Raw genomic sequence first — 11,711 nt, 5'->3', positions numbered from 1 at the left:
AAGTTTTGAGCCTTGATATATGTATTTTTGGCACTATCTTGTATATCTTCTCGCGTTAACTTATCCTTTATCTGCTTCGTTACGTGATCGGTCGGAGTGTTGCGCTTTTCGATTTAACGGTTTTGATCTACCCCTTTTTCTTCAAAGGCTCCTAGTTATAAATATTTTTCACACTACTATATATACTAAATTTTATTTTTAGAGGTCATAATACCTCACTACCTCTATTTTATGACTTAAGAATAAGACTCTGTGCGGTAGGGTGTTCAATTGACAATAAAACATGAAATACAATTGACATAAAACTTATGGAGCACTATCATCTATTGGTCCTATCTAGATGATGGTATCAAAGGTCACTACTTAATTAATCTCATTGCATAATAATGTGTAGAATAACTGTCTTACTATTTTCTGTTCTTCCGTATATATTATGTGTTGATAAATTTAATAATGTGCTTTACCAATTGTCTTGAAACAGCTAATGATGCTTACAATTTTATGCATAATTATTATGCAGATAGGGTGAGCTATGCAGTAATGAAATTAGTATCATACTTTGCAATTTTTTTACCTTTTTTCTAATTTATTTTTTTGTCTAATTAAATTGACCATTCATGAAACACATTTTTTTATAGGGAAGTATGTACCTGAGTTAGAACCCTTGATAAATGATAGGAACTTTCCCCCTAATCTTAAAGGTAATGTTCTACGTAGTGCATAAAGAATTTTGTTTTAGTAATTAAGTGAAGCTAAGAATATTTTCCTTATTTAGCATCTTGATGTCTTACGCCTTACACTTCTCTTATTTTTATTGTATCTTTTTTTTACAAGTCTACTTCTGTGTTCCAATAATTCTCTATATAAGTCTGTTTTGGCAGACAAATGCATCTTTGAAGTTTACTGTATTGAACCCTAAAGAATGCATTTAGACCATGGTAGATGGAGAGGGTGGAAATTTTTGTAAATGATATTGTAGTTTGCAATTTTTGTCAATTGCAACATTTAAACAAAGGCAACTATATTGTTACTTGATTAACTCTTAGTCGTTATTTTGGGGACTAATATACTCCTTATCTACTAGATTGGTGGCATTGCAAAATTCCTTGCAAAAGAAGTGCTAATTATCTGCATTATGATTCTTCATTTTGTTGAAAAATTGTACACTATCATAAATCGAAATAGTTAGATATAAAATATATAACTGAATATAAAGTTAGTAATCATTTAATTATTTAAATACACTATATAATTATTTAATGTTTTTTTTTGTATGTAACATAATGTTTCGAATTTTATTTAAATACACGTATATAATAGCCTTTTTTCATATAAGTGTAATCCACTAATATGAACTTAAAAAAAATTATTTGGGCTATTAAAAATAGAGGATGGAGCAGTATTTAACTAAGAAATATATAATGGGTTTTTTACTTTTTATACACACTTCTTTAAGATAAACATAACAAGTATTAGTATTAGTTGATATAATATCAACTAATTTTTATATTGGATCAACATTTGGTGCGCGTAGCACGGAATTTACACCAGTTATACTAAAGCAATTGAAGCAGAGGTTGCAGCAATCCAAGAGGGGTTGGAGATAGCCTGGGAGAAGCGGTTTAGAAGAATTGAGCTGGAAATAGATTCCTAAACTGCTGTGAAGTTAATAGAGAATCCTCCAAAATACCACGGACGCTAAGGCATCCCATCAGAAGAATTAAAACGCTACTCAACAAGGATTGGCAAGTGCACATTAGACATATATTTAAGGAAGCTAATCAGTTAGCATATGGTATTGTAAATTTGCTACTAAACCAAAACAGAGATAAGGTTGCTTGGGATCATCCTCCTAAAGAAATAAGCTTAGTCTAATTTGCTGATAGTACTGAATTAAAAATGATGGTGCATATTTCGAATACAATAATTTTTTATTATTATGCATGGTTGTCAGTTATATTTTTTATCGAGTTTAAAAGTTTTATTCTAGTCAATATTAGAATGCTTAAAATTAAGCACATTAAAAGAGTAGAATATCAATGCATTTCCTTGGACGCCCTACAAAATATTCGATATAAGATATTTTGGCTAAAGAATAATGATCATTTACATCTTATGTTCAACTGCCATGAAAAAATTGTGATCGAAAAAGTGATCGAGCTTTGAATTTAGTTGGTGGATATACTGTAAGAACCTCAATTAATTAACCGGTTAATTAAGTGATATATTGCCCAGATTAGACTCCGTAAAGTTAGAGTGAGAATTAGGGGATTTAAAGGTGATTTTTGGACTCAGTAGGTCTTTCTGAGTCAAAAAATGTGTTTTCTGCAGAAAACCGTAAAAAACTGTGAACCGGCAATTGACCGGTTGAACCGGTTCAAGTCTGCCCGGTACCGTATAAGAAAAAATGAAAACCGTCAAAAACCTTAGAAAAATATTAAAAGTTGAAAACCGGGCGTTAATTTTAAAGGTTTAGCCCGAAGTTGGGCCAAACAGACTAAATACGCTAACGGGTTGGACCGGGCCCAACAAGCCCAACATATATAAGGTTCATTTAATGAACCCTCACCTCATAAACACACAAACACTTCAGATTTGAAAGAGGGAAGGAGAGGAAGAAGAGAACACTATTCACACCTCTCTTCTCTTCGCGATATCTCGAGGTACGGTGCTCCGATTTGTGTGCCGTCAGTGGCTACGCGTTCCTTGTGAAGAGCTCTACAAAACTCATATAAGAAATTGGTAAGAAAAGTTCGAATCCCTCTCAGTTTCTCTCTTCAAAATTTCGGGTATTTAGGACTTTTGGGTTAATTGAGTTTTTGTGATTTTGGATGTTTAGGTTCACTCTAATCCTTGCTTAGCATTGGATTTTGGCTATCAAAATAGTTGAAAAAAGGTAAGAGACATTAAACCCTTGTGAGATTATATTTATGTTGAACCCTAGGTTGATTTGTGGTGATTTATATGTATATCGCTTGATTATTGTGAATTTGGGAGCTATTGGAACATATTGGTGCTTGTTGAAGTGGAATTGAAAGCTTGGTTTGGTGTTGATAGCTTGCTTGTGCTCATTTTGGGTTTTGGTGCATATAGAAAATCGGCCAAGGTATGATTTCGGTTTCCTCTATGTAGTATATAATATTCATGGACACTTAGGCTAGTGACCCATAGGATAGGTTTGGATTTAAATGGTTGTTAATTGTTGAATGATGGGTTGTGATGATTTATGATGCATTGGTGATTGTTGAGTTTGATTATGATGATTGATAATGATATGATGAGGATAATGAATTGTGAAGTTGAGAAGTGATATTGTGTTGATATAGGTGATGTTGATGTTGATGATTTGGTAATGTATTTGGAAAAATGTTAATGAGAATTGATTATAATGTGGTATATTGATGTTGAGGTTAAGGATGATGAAAGGTGAAGAAAAATGTGGTAAGTTTGGTGTAATATGACATAAAGTGTTGATTTTGATGAAAAACGGAGTTTGGAATGGTTTGGTATGATTTTGATTGTGTTTTACAATGTGGAAATTGTGAAATTGGGTAAAAGTTGGTTTTTGGTGAACTTTCTCTGATCATAACTTTTGCCTCGATTTTCAAAATCTGATGAATCTTGCCTAGAATTAAAGATCTTTGAAAACCCTTTAAATCGATATAAAGTTTGTGAAATTTGGAACTTTGTAGAGGAAGTTATGATCATTCAAAGTTGGTGCTCAAAATCTGAAATTCTGCAGAGTTGCAGAATTTTGTGTTTTCTGGTATGTGCGCACGCACAGCCGTGTGCGGACGCACACCTCTGCAAAAATTTCAATCTGTGCGCACGCACAGACCTGTGCACACGCACACGCAAAGGCAGGCAGTCTGCTTGCGGTGCTAGCATAGCTTGTGCGCACACACACCAAGGAGAAAATGCAACCTGTGCGCACGCACACGTTAGGAAGGCCAATATGTTGGGGGCGCTGGCACAGGTTGTGCGAGTGAACAGACTTTGTAAATCTTGACATCTGTGCATACGCACACCCCTGTGCGGACGCACACGCCCTGTTTCTCAAATTTTACTTTGTTTTCAACTATTCTACCTTCCCAACAAGGTTGTAAGCTTCTCTAACACCATTTTAGGACTCTTGGGCATAGTTTTAGACATTTAAAACATTGAGAAAGAATTTAGGGATTTTAGATGATATTATTTGGAAAACTTAGAAAACGGAGGCCTAGGCTCTGGCGTGCTGAGAATGGTTTGACGTTATGTGATGAATGGTTGATGTATGAGACGAGAATTGAGGAACTATTGAGTTTGGAGCTGAGATGTGAATTTACAGTGGTTGAGATGAGTCGAGGACTCTGAATGAGATGATGGATCCATGTATACTGAAAATATTTTCTGAAAAACCACTGAAATACTGATTTGTATTGAGATTATGAGACGCTAGGCGCTCGGCAGGTACGGTGGTTAATCCCGCCTGTCGAGGTAGCGGCGGCAGCATAAGGACGGTGGTTAATCCCACTTGCGTTGAGATGTGAGGTCTGTGGCAAGAGTATCCCGCTCGCATCCCTTCAGATCTATAGGGCGTGCAGGCACAAGTACCTGGACCGTGATCCGAGCACTATATCTCGGGGGTTCCCACATGAGGATTCCGAAGGGCGACATCTTCATGGAGATGTGTCGGGTTGGCAGTTGAACCGACAATGTGATATCATAGCCAGTAGGACAGGCATTCATCATATGCATTTTCTTTCTGTTTGTATGCTTTGACTAATTGAAATGGCTTGCCTATTTGTATAACATGCCTAATTTCTATTTAAATTATTTGCCTTATATGTTTCTACTTGTGTTTTACTTGCATTGTATATTATATGTGTTTTCTACTGGGATTAAGGAGGTTCGGAAGGCGGTGGAGATGGGATCGCATGGAGGATCGGTTGGTGAAGGCTATGGGACAGCGGTGTTTGGTTAGAATAGAAATCCCTTAAGATAGATTACCCTGTTTATTTATGTTAAGGTTTATATAATTATGCTTAACTGTTTTAGTATGCCTTAGGTTGGAATCTTGTGATGGATATGGAGCTTAGGATTGCCTTTGGCATCCCAGGGTCTTATATCCTACATCATTGGGCACTGTTACCATACTGAGAACCTTCGGTTCTCATACCATATTTCTGTTGTATTTTTTAGATGCAGGTCACAACCCACCTCGGTGAGTTGTCTGGTTGGTGACAGAAGCGGAGGATCTGGATATCTTTTTGAGTCTTTTTGGCTTATTTTGTATAGGTCTCTCACTTTTGTATTTTGCTTTGCCTAGAGGCTTATATTTGAGAGAACAAAACATGTATAAGCTGTTTTTACTGTCTGGTTCTGTATATCTATATATGGCTAGCTGGCTTAAACTCCACGAGCCGTGGCTAGATTCTTATGGTATTATACTATGATATTTTGTTATATTGTAATTATTTCTTGTTCTTTAAGTTAGTAGCTTTGTTAGTACATTTTGTGCTTTTGAAATCCTATTTTTGAGCTATATCCTTCATCGGTCTTCTAGATTATATTATTCTTTCTATATATGTATTATGTATGAGCTTAGAACTGTCGTAATCTCTGATTAACCTTTGCTTTACGACGCGAGGTAAAGTTTAGACTAATTAGGGTGTTACACATACATCAGTGGTAGTTCTTCATCTTCATATTCTGTTCCAACAAGTTGTAAGGCAGGTGCATGAGAGTTCACTGCTTTCTCCCAGTGGCTGAATCCGATGATCGTGTTGTATTTTTTGAAGATTTTGAGTAAAATGAAGACCTAGTTCAAACTGGTTCTGATAGTGATAGTGACAACAATGATGAGATGAAGTTTATCTCGGAGACACAACTTTGTGGGATTCCTTTATAAGCTGAAGTTTATATATTACTAGGCCACCACCACTAACACTTTTTAGTTGAATCCAAGTTCTAAGTCATTAATCGACATCGTACCTTGATACTATGCAAGTAGACCCAATGCCTTTAAATCTAAGAGGCTCTGATGATGAAAACAAAGAAAAGAGTGTAGAGCTATAAATTAGACACAGATTCTACAATAGAGAGTTTGTTCACATTTCTACCAAGAATTACAATACTTGAAAATGCGTGGAGTATCAGGTGCTCGAATATGATCAAGCAAAGTATAATTGTTGATGCAAACATTATGTAGTAGGTTGTCAATTGAACATTCAGTTGCATATTGCCTGAATTTTGGCTATTAGGAGGTTCATAAGTATAAGAAGCCATACAAATGCTTATCACCAATAATGTCAAGATCATTTTCATTTTGATAGCAATCTCATACGCAGAATTATCTTTTCCATGATAGAAGGTAGTGTGTTTTTTGTTTTTTTGAAATTAGAAAAAGTTTCATATTTATTATTTTAGGAAAAAACAAAAACATTTACATATTTATTGTACATGAAATTTCGATGGAAAAGTATAAAAGTAATTGCTCAAATTTATGAGAATTTGGAAGAGTCATACAACAAGCTTTCAAGGTTCTTAATTTAACATCCCGTATTTTTTTAAATTCTATTATGAATTAAATAGTAATTTATTTTATTAATTTAGTTTGTTTGTTATTAGAAACTATTTTAATAAAAGTAATTGAATTGATTATAAGCTAAGTTGATTTTTAAATCAATTAAGATTCTTATGTAAATTTTTTATAATTGAATATTTTGCATAATTTTAGTAATTAAAAAATAAAAAAGAATTGTAAAGTTTAATTTAATAACTTCTATTATGAATAAGTTATGACTTATTATTAATTTGAACTCTTTATTTTTATAAATTAATCTATTAAGAGTAATTAAATTAGTTTATGAATATTTAGAGTTAAATTAATTAATATTATTATGTAATTTTCTATAATTAGTTATTTTATATAAATTAAAATTAAAATTCAGTAAATAGAAGAACTATATATAATTTAATTTAAGTAATTTCTATTATAAATAAATTATGATTTATTTTATTAATTTGAGCTCTTAGAGATTAATTTATTAGAAATTATTAAATTGATATTTATAAATACTTAAGTTTAAGTCAATTAATATTTATGTATAATTTTTATTATAATTAATTATTTTATATAAATTGAAATTTCATTGATAGAAGAATAATAAAAGATCATATAATTTAATTTAGAAAATTGATATTTCGGGTTTAAACTGTACTTTATAAAATATGATTAATATATTCATTTTATAATTTAAATTAAAAATTATTATTTGAACTCATTGGTATGTTGATGAATAAAATTATATATGTTTCTAAATAATTTTACAGTATTATATTTAAATCCTAAACTACTCTTTTATTTTGAATATTTTGTAGAATTCATATGTTACTTATATATATATATATATATATATATATATATATATATATATATATATATATATATATATATATATTAGTCTATTTCTATCCCCAAATTTCTTATTCTATAAGTACCGTTATTATCTAATACATATACCACTGACCAATTAAACGCACACAAGGTACACTAATCCTTCCCTTATAACCCCACATTTACCCACTCCTTACCGAGTTAATACTCAAAATGGCCCCTTAAATTTGACCCCGACGCAATTTAACTCTCAAACTTTCAATTGACTCAAATTGTACCATAAAATTTTGACACATGCCTCAATTTAGTCCTTCCAACATTTTTTGTTACCAGAAAGCTGACCTGGTAATTTTAAATAACATCTGACACTGTAACGGTTAGATGACGTGATTCTCAGGTACTTCGTCTTCACTATGGGGGTGAAACCAGTAAAAAAACTTTCGAACTTCAGTTACAACGACAACAATGGTTCTTTTTTTACTAGACGTATACGAGAGGAGGAGGAGGAAGAAGAAAGGTCAATTGGGGTTTCACTTTTAAAGTGATTAGCATTTGGGTTTTTGTTTAATCCCCTCCCTCATGTCACACGATGTCATTTCTGAATACTCCTACGCCAAGCGTTAAATGGCGTCGTTTAGACGGCACCATAAAATTGCCAGGTCAGCTTTCTGGTGAGGGAAAATAATGGAAGGGCCAAATTGAGGCACGAGTCAAAATTTTAGGGTACAATTTGAGTCAATAAAAAATTTGACGGCTAAATTGCATTGGGGGGTGATGAGCGAATATTTTATACGCTTTTTAGCATCATTTTCGTATAGTTTTCATTATGTTTTGTTTAAGTTTTATTATATTTTTGTAGGTTTTAGTGCTGAATTCATATTTTTGGATTCCACTTTGAGTTTGTGTATTTTATAATGATTTCAGGTATTTTCTGGTTGAAATTGAGGAGTTTTGGCAAAAGTCTGACTCAGAGATAGAGAAAGGACTGTAGATGCTGTCAGGATCTGACCTGCATGCACTCGAAGGAGCTTTTCTGGAGCTACAGAAGTCCAAATAGCGGCTCTCAATGGCTATGGAAAGCTAACATCCAGGGCTTTCCAGAAATACATAATAGTCCAAACTTTGTTTTGGAAATGAAGGCCCAAAACTGGCGTTCAACGCCAGCCACCAGCCTCATTCCTGGCGTTCAACACCCAAAAGGGAGTAGCTAGCGTCCAACGCCCATTCAAGAGTCCAAAGCTGGCGTTGGATGCCCAAGGGGGGAGCAATAGCTCGTGGCTTCACTCAAGCTCAACTCAAACACTCACTAAGTGGGTCCAGAAAGAGGATTCTCGCACTACTAAACTAGTTTACTTTATTTCTGTAATCCTTAGTTATCAGATTAATATATATAGGAGAATATCACCCTTGTTTAGGGGTTTCGCCAATCTTCTTCCTCTTCCCCACTTTATTTTCAAACATTACGTACAGTATGTGTCACTAACCTCCTAAGGTTAAGGTTAGGAGCTCTGCTAATTCTTATGAATTAATAATATCACTATTTTACTTTAATCTATGCTTAATTCTATTCTAAGATGTATCTTCGTTCTTCATCCTAATGGATTGGGAGTGTAACTTGACCATCATCCCAATTCCACATGGGTTCTTGTGAGTCCTTGACGGGATAGTATTGAACCACAAGCTTGATTATACATCTCTTAGACGGATAATCCACGGCTTTGTTGGGGACTTTACGAGACATCAGTTCAGCCGAGGTGCGGGGCGATTAGGGCCTTTGTGGTATAGGCTAGAACCAAAAGAGCAGAATTCTCTGATCCGGAAGATCCGACCTTGTCCGTAGCTTTTTGAGTAGGATCACCAAGGGAATGGACTGCTAGAGCTTCACCCCCGTTCAGATTGGATGACCGCTAACCCGACGTTTGATCTGAAGCAGAGGAGATTAATGACCGTTGACCCGGCGTTAAGCATATATAGACTGCCATGGAAAGAATCAATCAAAAGATAGAGTAGATGGTGAGAAAAGTTGATCCAGAAAGAAGAAGTATCTCTGAAGTCTCAACCGTCCTCATACCATTGATTTCACACCTATCTAGTAATGTTTTATTTATTTATCTGTTTTATGCATTTTCTCGTAACAACTATCTTTCTATCCGCCTGACTAAGATCTGCAAGGTATCCATTGCTTGCTCAAACCAACAATCTCTGTGGGATCGACCCTCACTCACCTGAGGTATTACTTGGGTGACCCGGTATACTTGCCGGTCTATCTATGCGAAACATGCAGAATCAGTTTCGTGCACCAAGTTTTTGGCACTGTTGCCGGTGTTTATTCGGATTTGACAAACTACCGGATTACTTGTATCTTAGATTAGGTACTTTTTATTTTTGTTTTGTGTCTTTTGTTTTCTTTTCAAAAATATTTCAAAAACTTTTTCAAAAATCCATCTTTTTTTATCTGTTGTTTGAGTCTAGTGTCAGTTCTTAAGTTTGGTGTCCTTTGTGTGTTCTTTATTTTCTTAAAAATTTTCGAATTACTCTTAGTGTTCTTTCTTGGTATTCAAGTCGTTCTAGTTTATTTTCTTGTTTTAATCTTAAAAGTTTTAAGTTTGGTGTCTTTTGGTGTTTTTCTCTTTAATTTTCGAAAGTTAGTATCTTTTGATCTAAAAATTTTAAGTTTGGTGTCTTTTGGTTGTTTTTCTCTTTCTTCTTTAATTCAAAAAAAAAATATCTTTTCTATCTTCATTCAAATTTTTGAATTCAAATTCAATTTGTAAAACTCAATTTCAAATTTTAAAATTTAAATTTAAAATTTAAAATTTAAAATTTCAAAATTAAATCTTTTTCAAAAATCAAATTTCAAATCTTTTTCAAATCTTCACCATATCTTATCTTGTTAACTTATTTTCAAAATTCAAAATCAAATCTTTTTCAAATCTTTTCAAATTTTTATCTTATCTTTTCTAATATTAAATTTCAAAACTTTTTAATATCAAATCTTTTTCAAATCTCCTATCTTATCTTATTTTTAAATTTTTCTTAATTAGTTACTTGTTTTCTCTTTCGTCGTTTTCAAAACTTCCTAACTAATTCCTCTCTCTTCTATTTTCGAAAACTTCTCACTTCTTTCTCTCTCTTCTTTTTCGAAAATCATCTTTCAATTTTCAAATCTTTTTTGTTAATTAGCTTTTAATTTCATTCTTGTTTTTCGAATTTAATAAATAATTAAAATAAAAGTAAAAATATTTTAATTCTAGTTTCTCTTTTTGATTCTTAAATTTTCGAATTCCTCTACCCTTTTCATTCAAATTTTTCATCTCATTCCTCTATCTTCATTCTTCTTTCTTCTTCATATCTCAAAGGGAGTTCTCTATCATTTGACATAGAGCTCCCATTCTCTTTTTTTCTTGTTTTCCTTTTCTTATTTATGAGCAGAAATAGAGATAAAGAACCTCTCTTTGATCCTGATCCTGAACCTGAGAGGACCCTAAGGAGGTGTTTACAACAATTTAAAGCACAACACTCTAGAAGAGATCTCATAGAACTTTTCGAACAAGAAAATAAAAATACAAACATGACAACCGAATAGAATAATGGAGGAGATGCAAGAAAAGTTCTTGGTGACTTCACTGCACCCACTTCTGACTTCTATGGAAGAAGTATCTCTATACCTACCATTAGAGCAAATAACTTTGAGCTTAAGCCTCAGTTAGTCTCTCTCTTGCAACAGAATGGCAAATTTCATGGACTTCCACTGGAAGATCTACATCAATTTCTATCTGAATTCTAGCAAATCTGTGATACTGTCAATACCAATGGAGTGGATGCTGAGGTCTACAGACTTATGCTTTTCCCTTTTGCTATTAGAGACAGAGCTAGGATGTGGTTGGATTCTCAACCTAAGGAAAGCCTAAACTCTTGAGAAAAGTTGGTCAATGCTTTCTTGGCCAAGTTCTTTCCACCTTAAAAGATGAGCAAGCTCAGGGTGGAAGTTCAAATCTTCAGACAAAAAGAGGGTGAATTCCTCTATGAAGCTTGGGAAAGATACAAGCAACTGATTAGAAGATGTCCTCCTGACATGCTCTCAAAATGGTCTATCCTAGAAATATTCTATGATGGTCTATCTGAGATGTCCAAGATATCATTGGATCATTCTGCTGGTAGATCACTCCACTTGAGGAAGACGCTTGAAGAGGCGCAGAAACTCATTGAAATGGTTGCAAACAACTAGTTCATGTACACTTCTGAGAGAAACCCTGTGAATAATAGGGTAGCTCAGAAGAAAGGAGTCCTGGATATTGACATTCTGAATGCCATATTAGCTCAGAATAAGATC

At 33.6% G+C, this 11,711-nt stretch overlaps 1 non-coding gene across 1 annotated transcript; it reads right to left on the bottom strand.

The window, feature by feature from the left end:
* Positions 1–11,351: 11,351 nt before the first annotated feature.
* On the bottom strand, positions 11,352–11,455 carry LOC112780814 (small nucleolar RNA R71). The gene has a single exon (XR_003191628.1). It is a non-coding gene; the product is annotated as a small nucleolar RNA R71 (small nucleolar RNA).
* Positions 11,456–11,711: the final 256 nt, after the last annotated feature.

Source organism: Arachis hypogaea, chromosome 19, assembly GCF_003086295.3.
Source record: "Arachis hypogaea cultivar Tifrunner chromosome 19, arahy.Tifrunner.gnm2.J5K5, whole genome shotgun sequence".
Taxonomy (NCBI): Eukaryota; Viridiplantae; Streptophyta; class Magnoliopsida; order Fabales; family Fabaceae; genus Arachis; species Arachis hypogaea.
The sequence above is the reverse complement of the archived record's forward strand: the minus strand, read 5'-3'. Positions and strand labels throughout refer to the sequence as shown.